At 33.2% G+C, this 10,000-nt stretch overlaps 1 long non-coding RNA gene across 1 annotated transcript in view; it reads right to left on the reverse strand.

The window, feature by feature from the left end:
- Positions 1-1,747: 1,747 nt before the first annotated feature.
- LOC128250084 (uncharacterized) overlaps positions 1,748-10,000 on the reverse strand; it is a 24,877-nt gene continuing 16,624 nt past the window's right edge. The window contains exons 2-3 of the long non-coding RNA XR_008266209.2: positions 5,278-5,313; positions 1,748-2,902 (exon numbers count right to left, since the gene is read on the reverse strand). This is a non-coding gene — a long non-coding RNA (uncharacterized LOC128250084). The remainder of the gene's footprint in view (positions 2,903-5,277; positions 5,314-10,000) is intronic.

The following is a 10,000-nucleotide window of genomic DNA, read 5'->3' on the forward strand; positions in this document are numbered from 1 at the left end:
ATTGTTATTATTATTGTTGTTGTTCTTGCCGTTGATGTTGTTGTTGTTATTGTTATTATCATTATTATTTTTGTGCCTAGAGTAGAAAAGATTATCATTATTATTATTATTATCATTAGTAGTAGTTGTTGTAGTAGTAGTAGTAGTAGTAGTAGTAGTAGTAGTAGTAGTAGTAGTAGTAGTAGTAGTAGTAGTACTACTACTACTACTACTACTACTACTACTACTACTACTACTACTAGAACAACAAATACTACTTGGTATTCGAATAGTTATGTAGAGCAAGACCATAAATATTAAAGTTTCTATTAGTATTTTTAATTAGCCTTGAAGCTGGAGGCAATAAAAGAATTAAATCTGTCTTGCTGCAAGGCAACAACACACCACCAGCAAAGTAGAAGGAGGAACTTTAAAATAAACGCAGAAACATTTGTGCCTATTACATTACGCAGCAACTGTATTTAAACTTTTCGATATCTTTCTCTTACACTTGTTACTTCATGCCGTTTGTCTTCTTGTAAAAACAGAAAAGATGTTGAAAACATGTTCATAAAATAACACCAGATCCGCTCAAGGAATTTGACGTATGAGTATATGTGAATTTGGGAGGAAACAAAAAGGGAAAGCAGAAAAGAAAATGAACATAACAGATATAGGGAAATATAACCTACAGGCAGCGTTGTCTTCAATCACGCAGAGATTCAATGAAAAGCTGGTCGTGGATTGCACATATACACACAGAGATACGCACTCAGTGACACGCCTATACATACGCAAGAACGCAAAGCGCACGCATGTCAGTGCACACAAATATACGCATAAGCAAATACCTGTGTGTGTATAAATACACATATATGTGTGTCTGTGTGTTTATAGAGAGATATATACAACTTAATAGACAAATACATAAACATAAATATGTATGTATGTATACATATATACATATATATATGCATATACATAGATATATATATATATATGTATGTATGTATGTATGCATATGTATATATATATGTATATATGTATACATACATGCATACATAGACATAACAAATAGACACACACACACACACACACACACACACACACACACTCACAAAACATAACGATGCATAAATGTGTATGTAATATTCCGAGCGATTGCTACGAGAGTAACTTAAAGGCCTACAGATTCGTGATGAGCACTCATCAACCTCGTGGTTATAATATCCTGTGCTGTTTACAAGGCATAGAAAAGAGAAAATTTTATATTCCTTTTAATATTCACTAAAAGTAACATGAAAATTTTAAAAACAAACCAATAAAATTTATACACAAAATCATATATACATACATATATATATACGTGTGCGTGTGTGTGTCTGTGTGTGTATTCGTCAGTATTAGAATATTATTTATATAAATTTGTATATTTGCAATTTTTGAAAATTGCTTCATGTTCTTTTCCTTTGTTACCATTGATGAATAAGCAAATATTGCTCAGGTTTTTTTTGTTTTTTTGTTTTTTTGCTTGGGAAGGAACAGAGAATATTCCAACTACAATTTTGAATTTCTGCTTACTTTTCATTTACCGTTTTCAACATAAAGCATAGAAACGTACTTTCAAAATATTGTTCATTTCAATAAACAAAGTCAATCTGTATTTATATTACACACAAGAATAAGAACAATGACGACGATGATGATGACAACGAAGACGATGGTGATAATAATAATAATAATAATAATAATAATAATAATAATAATAATAATAATAATAATAATAATAATAATAATAATACCCTTCTGTGAAATGGACAGAATGGTTTAACATAGCGGCTCAAGAGCAATGCCTACCTACAAGGAGCTACCAGGCCAACATATAGAAAAACGGCAGTAGACCAACAGGTCGTGTATGAAACCGTCAGTGATGTTGTCTCCATGTGCAGTCTGCTTGCACCGACAGAGTATCTCAACAGGCATGATAGAGCTGCACAGTATATTCACTGGGTTATTTACAAAAACATGGTCCTGCCCCGTGATAAAAGTTGCTTGGAACACGAGCCACCTCCAGTGCTTGAAAATGACCACATCTCACTCATCTGGAACTTCACCATTCCAACTGACAGAAAGATAGATGCGAAGAGGCCACACATTATATTGAAGGATTCCGACAAAAATCATGCTTCCTCATTGATATAACTGTCTTAATCGACATAAATGTATCTGTCAAAACCTATCAAAATCTGAGCAAGTATAAGGATCTTGGAAAAGAAATTGACAAAACATGTGGAGCCTCATGACTAAAACAATACCTGTTGTCATAGGTGTCCTAAAAACGATAACAAAAGGGGCTGATTGCTACCTAGCTCAGATACCAGGAAATCCAAAAGTAGCATCAATTCAAAATGATGATAATAATAATAATGATAATAATAATAATAATCGGAAATGCACATTTCTAAAGTATTCTCAGACTCCATTTTATTTTACTTTTATTAAAAACTTTCTTCGTTCTAGAATTCTCCTTGTCCTTTAAATGTGCAATAGATCCTGTATTATTCTTGATTAAATTTCCACCTTTTACTTAAATTTTTATTCCACAAATAAAACAATATAAAACAAAATTCTGGGTTTTTCATTTATGCAAATTCATTCAGTCGTTCATTCACTCATTCATTCACTCATTCATTGACTCGTGTTTTCTTTTCTTGACTTGTTTTGCTTTCTTAATGTCCAAAGTTTGTTGCTGAAGTCGTCGTCGTCGTCGTCGTCGTTGTTGTTGCTGCTGCTGTTGTTGTGGTTGTGGTTGTTGTTGTTGTTGTTGTTGTTGGCATTGTTATTTCAAGCAATCAGTTTAATTGTTTTATTCTCTGAATCGGTGGAGCGGAAACAGATGAAAACAGCGCAAATTCTTCTTACTCTTTAAACAATAACAAGAGAAATTATCGTTTGACATGGTGACATCGAATGGCGTGGCAACAGAAAAACTATGATGATGATAATGGTGGTAGTGGTGGTGGTGGTGGTGGTGGTGGTAGTGGTGGTAATGGCGGTGGTGTTGACGATATTGATGATGAAAACGAACGACGAAGATCATGATAATGATGATGAAGTAGTAGTAGTAGTAGTAGTAGTAGTAGTAGTAGTAGTAGTAGTAGTAGTAGTAGTAGTAATAATCTGTACAGTCCATAATGTTTTTGTTAATGAAAACCCTTATGGTGAATAAAATAATAATAATAATTACTATTACTATTATTATTATTATTGTTCAGTAGTTTTATTTTTATAACGTGCTTTCACTTCACTACCGAGCGCAGCTCTGTGCGCCTTGGGTATGTGCTGTGGTTTGCTGTGGTGCTCTTATGTTTACTGTATTGAAAGTGTTTTGCGTAGAATGTGTGCAGTACCCAGTAGTGCAATTTTCTGTATGTTATATATATTTGTAAGTCCTGGTGTTTTTGTTATGTATTTGTCTGAATATTTTTTTATTATACCTAAGGCACCTACTATGATAGGAATTGTTTCTGTTTTTAGATTCCACATTCGAGTTATCTCTATTTCCAGGTCTTTGTATTTTGAAAGTTTTTTCTATTTCTTTTAGAGAAATGTTGTCATCTGCTGGTATTGATACATCAATTAGAAAGCATTTTTTTCTTCATGATCTTTGACAACTATATCTGGTCTATTTGCCTTAATTTCTCTATCTGTGTGTATTGGCATATCCCAGAGTATGGTTGCTTTCTCGTTTTCTGTGACCTTTTCTGGCGTGTGTTTATACCATCTTTTTTCTGTTGTTATTCCATAATGTTGGCATAGCTTCCAGTGTATATAGGTCCCAGTTCTGTCGTGTCTGTGAATATATTCCTTCTTAGCCAGGACTGAGCAGCCAGAGATAATATGATTTATTGTTTCTTGTCCATCTCCACATATTCTACAGTTATTATTATTATTATTATTATTATTATTATTATTATTATTATTATTATTATTATTATCCTTTCTACTATAGGCACAAGGCCTGAAATTTGGTGGAGTTGGATAGTCGATAACATCAACTACAGTAGTTAACTAGTACTTGTTTTATCGAGCTCGGTAGAATGAAAGGCAAAGTCGACCGCCAAGGAATTCGAACTCATAACGCAAAGACTTACGAAATGCCGCTAAGCATTTCATCCGGCATGCTAACGATTTTGCCAGCTCAACTCCTTAAGAAGAAGAAGAAGAAGAAGAAGAAGAAGAAGAAGAAGAAGAAGAAGAAGAAGAAGAAGAAGAAGAAGAAGATTTTTTTTGAGAATCCTACAATTGGAAGAGAACTACATCTGCTTCTACTGCGGCTACTACTACTAATACGACTACAACTACTATTGTTACTACTACTAATGCTCCTGTTAAAAATCATCCTACTATTATTACTTCTTTTACAAATACAGTAAAGCCCACAACTAATGATTATAGTAATAATAATAATAATAATAATAATAATAATAATAATAATAATAATAATAATAATAATAATAATAATAACAACGACAATAATAATAACAACAACAACAATAATAATAATAATAATAATAATAATAATAATAATAATAATAATAATAATAATAATAATGATGATGATGATGATGATGATGATGATGATAAATGGAGACGGAAAAACTTGACGTGATTCTGAAATCCTGATTATTATTATTATTGTTACTACTACTACTACTACTACTACTACTACTACTACTACTACTACTACTACTACTACTACTTCTAATTGACTATATTATTCTGGCCATGATGATGATGATGATGACAACAAGAACGTTAAAACTAAAATTTACATTGTTGAACAGTAGTTTTGAAAATAAAAAGATCAGTAATTGTATAATTAGTTTAACGATGTGTTAGGAATTAAAACAGTATTTGATCAATAATGTTATTTTGGTTTCTGCTGTTTTTGTTTGTTTTTAATGTAAAGAGATCTCAAGCGCATTAGTGATGATGCGACGAAGTTATTAATATGAGATATAGTCTTTTCTTTTATTCTTTCTTTTTATCATCCAATTTGATTGTTCATCAGAACGAAGAACGAACCTGATTTATTCCCATTTTTTTCTTCTTTTTCAAGTTCTGTGTTTATTTTGAGATATTAAACCACAAAACATGAAACACTACAAAAAAAAGGCGAAAATAAAAAAGAAAAATGGAGAATTTCACACACTCAAAAGTGTGTGCTTTATAACTTAAAAGCAAACGAAAATAAACAACAAAATTATAGGATTTAACACACATAATCATACTCACGCGCGCGCGCAACTTTAGGGTGTCAGCCAGTTGTACCTGAAAATTAAATTATGAGTTTAGAAATAATAAATGAGAAATTTGGGGAAAGAAATTAAACTTAAATTAATGTTATCTGTTGTATTTTAAATCTTACTTCTTTTTAGACATGCTGAGCTACCGCCTTAAGGGTCTTTTTTCAGTTTCCGCGTGGCTATTCCTCTCACATGGCTCAGATCAACTTGAGGCTCTAGTGGAAGACACTTGCCTATGGTGCCTCGTACTGGGACTGAACCCGTAAGTATGTAGTTGAAAAACATTGAGTTTTAAGACACAGTCGTGTCTGCTCTTATTCCTAGAGTTAGTCCGATGTTTTTAAAGTTCTGTGCTGGTTTTGATATATTAAATCACAGAATATGCAAAACCACAAAAATGTAAAAAAAGAAAGTAACAGCATTTCTTATGAAAGCTAAGAAAAAACAAACACACTCAACGAAGTCATAGAATTTAATATTGACACACACACATACGCACACACTTAAATGTGCGAAAAATGTATTATGGATTTTAAAATGGTGAGCAATTTGCGAGAAAAATTTAGATTTTAAATTCATTTTATGTTTTCTATTGAGTTTTTTACTTGCTTCGTTCATTGGACTGCAGTCACACTGGAGCCCCGAGATGAAGGATCAAGTCAAACAAATTTACCCCTCTGCTTATTTCCGTTTTTAAATCATGTTACTTATTTTATCGATCTTATTGGCCGAATTGCTTATCAACGGAAAAGTAAACGAACCTATGCTCGTCAAGCGGTGGTGGAGGACAAACACAAACGAAGTGGTACACATACATAGATACACACATACATAGATACACACACACATACTTGTATATATGCGCAAACACACATACATATATATATATATATATATACAGAAACACACACGCACACACACACACATATATCGCCGGTAAATCATAGATCCGTCTTTCCTCGTGTGTTGGTTGCACTACTTTATACTTGATTTTAACTGATATAACTGGGGCGCGGTTTATACATGGATCCAAGGTAAACCCATTACGAGAAATATATTTTGTACTAAGATTAAACATAAAATTAGATGGCGACTTTTACACTGGTAAATACGGTAATTACTTGCAATAGTTTGTGAGTTATTAATTTTGTAGGTATCAAACTCGTGAAGATGGTTACACTAATGTACTGCCATTCTGAAATATACTCCAAATGCACAATCCTAGCATAAAAAAAACTTTCCCTCGATCTACTTCAATTTGTCTAGTTCCCAACAAAGGGCGTCGATCTGAATGTGTGGCCTGTTGAGATAATTATGAAATATTTGTCAGTTCACGCTCTATCATCTTAGAAAAACAAAAAAACATATGTGTCCAGTATAATGATATACAGCAATTATTATACTTCTTAAGAAATCTAGTTTACTTACAATTTCAAACTCTTTTTAAACAGAGGCGCTCTGAGGCAAAATAACAGCAACAATTATCACCTTCCCTGGCTCATATTATCATATTCCTGCTGTAGAACGGTGTGCTGAGCTGCCCAACTTTATTTATGATGCGTAAAACACTAATAATTAGTGATCAATAAAATAAGTATTTGTATCAATATGTTTCTACAAAACTCTGAATATCGGCGTCCCATCATAGCCGCAGCCCAATGTCGGAGACTTCAAGTTAAATAATCAGAAAATAAAATTGTAGGATGCCACACATGTGAATAGTAATGACAAAGCTATTGATAATTACTTGCTTGAAACTGTAAATTCTTCGTGGAAGTAAAATTGGAGCCGACCAATGTTGATGACGGCGAAATTCTGGCGCCATTTCTTGCAACAAGATTTGCCGTTATGTAAATAGCCATTAAAACGCTAAAAGAAGGCTGTGAGCATAATTGGTAGAGCGGCGAGCAATGTGTCTCCTGGTATTTAACCACGCCTCCTTCAGTTCAAGGCTTAGTGTCAGTTATTTCTTTCATCGTTGTGTTGTTGGTGAAATGAAGTATTGGTGAATATTGTGTACTATCATCAATATAATCTCCTGCGCTTCTAAGTACATTCGAACGATTATTAATAGGTGAGACAGTATAATATCGACAGAAATAGAACATTCCTACAAAAATACGCAATAGATTAACATTACGTCAATTAAAATCATGATTTCAAATCCCAACAGTGTCATTTTGGCATGGTGTTTTTTTTTCTTTGTTTATAGAAAAACGACAATTACATTTCTACACCTGGAGGGCATTATTAGTCTTCCCCAATTTTCGGGAAACATAAAATAGCAAATTTCTGTCGGATAAAACACATAAGAGAATAAGGTTTCCTTGACGTCTTTAATTTGGATACATCACTCTTTAGACATCTTATTATATCACTGTTGACGGCCATATGCATACACACATACATACATACTTAGATATATACACATGCCACACACACGCACATGTATATACACATTTATATGCATGCATGTATAGTGAGACGGCAGATGATGAGGCTGATGAAGAGGAGGGGAAGTGGAGAAAACTTTGGTGATGATGATGAGGAGGCGCAGGCGGAGCAGGAGGGGCAGGAGAGGCGGGAGTACGTTGTACATGGTTTCTATTTGCAAAATTTCCCTTGCTATAACTGTATAGCTAGAGGAATTAACACATGCTTCACTGGGAACTAGAACCACGTGATTGCAATGGCTAACTTCATAAGAACAGAATGTCGAATGCACCCAAAAACAAACAAACAGCATCAACTTCGCCTTTCATCTCAGCAGAATCGAGTGAATTAAATTTTAATGATGCAATGTGCATGAATTCATAGTATGCACTGCTTTAGGCGATTTCATATAAATAAATATTTGTAATGTCAAATAAGGTTGGAAATTGCTGAAGATTAGATTTATGTTGCCACGGTTAGAGATAGTATAAATATTCGTAGAGATATGCATTAGAGTTTCAGGATAATTATACAAAGACACGTATTTCTCATTTCATTGGATAGAAATTATGGTATCTTGCTTTTGAGGTTGGTGGTAAATGAGGCATTAAATATGTGTTCGCTACACCAACTTTCACTTTCTTGAGTGGGGAAAGGATTTTTATTTAGACATCCAAAGTTTCAAATCTTCGCATATTTATTCATGCCAGCATGAATATCTATCTATCTATATTTGTAACTATCTATCTGTCTGTCTCTCTCTATGTATCGGTGTGTGTCTGTGTGTATTATAAAATGATGATTTGTATACTAATTTTTACACATTCCGATGGATTCAGACGCAAATATGCCAGTAGCTGATGTGTACGTCACAGGAGAACAACTTCTCTCTTTTATGGCGTATGTGTGGTTTTAACACACGCGACGCATTGGCACAAGTAATCTTGGAACACCGATGTCTCAACATCTTCCGATTACCATTTGAATCCCATCTTGAGAAGATTTCTAAATGGATTTCTTAAACATCTGAGAAATCAGAACTTTTCAAGTTCTGAAACATGAATACAGATATCGACTGGTGATTACTTATAACTGCAGTTAGTTTGTTATAATTCGATAAATTATCAGTCTGAGAATATGACTGATTCCATTGAATGAATGTAACAATGGGAGTTTTAAAAGTTTCACTATATGTGGAACACAGCCAAATTATTATTTAAGCGTTCACTGTGTGTCCTCCATTTTAGATGAAACAATTGTAATTTGATCTATATAAAGATTTGATCACTCGAATTTTGTTGTTTGTAATTACTTACACACACACACACACATATATATATATATATATATATATATGTGGTAAGAAGCTTGCTTTCCAACTTCATAGCTCTGAGTTCAATCCCATTATGTGACATCTTATATGTCCTCCTACAGCCTTGGACCGTCCAAGGTCTTGTGAGTGAGTGTCATATATATATATATATATATATATATATATATATATATATATATATCGTCCACAAATATTGGCTACCTAATGACATCACCAGTTATAATGCATATGGTACTGGATTTACTTCAGGAATTATTTGGTGTCCGTAGGTTTTCTATAAATGCATCAAAAACAGAAAATGGAATATATATATATATATATATATATATATATATATACATAACCATATACAAATTTATATAAAAATACAACCATACATTAATGTGTGTGTATGTGTGTGCATGCATACACACAGACTTGCACGTTCATGCATGTACACTGTTCGATATATATTTTCACAATTTACTTCATCTCCCATAAGATTTAGCACTTTAAAAATATATTATCAGAGAGTGAGAGAGAGAGAGGGGGAAGAGGGAAATAGTAAGAGACAGAGAGAGGGAAGAGGGAAATATTGAGAGAGAATGAGAGAGCAACAGCATGTCTCTATATTTCTTCTGGCTGTACAAGGTTTGTTTACCATTCCACTCGCTCGTACTATTTCTTTTACTTTTTCTTCATTATAATTATGTTTAATTTTAAATTTACTCACAGGGCGGCCGTGCCTTTCTATACCTTCTGGCACAAAAGTGTTTCCTCCCAATTTCCCTTGCATTTCAACTTATTTAATTAGTCTTCCTCTACCTTGATTTTAACTCTAATTACATCATTAGAAATAATTATTCGCTATTCACCTCTACGGGTTAACCCTCACACTTACACTTTTCTTCAAACTACTTCTGTACAATCCGCCATAAACACCAACACGTGTGCATATATATATATA

Source organism: Octopus bimaculoides, chromosome 19 (assembly GCF_046866305.1).
Source record: "Octopus bimaculoides isolate indiv1 chromosome 19, ASM4686630v1, whole genome shotgun sequence".
NCBI classification, from domain to species: domain Eukaryota; kingdom Metazoa; phylum Mollusca; class Cephalopoda; order Octopoda; family Octopodidae; genus Octopus; species Octopus bimaculoides.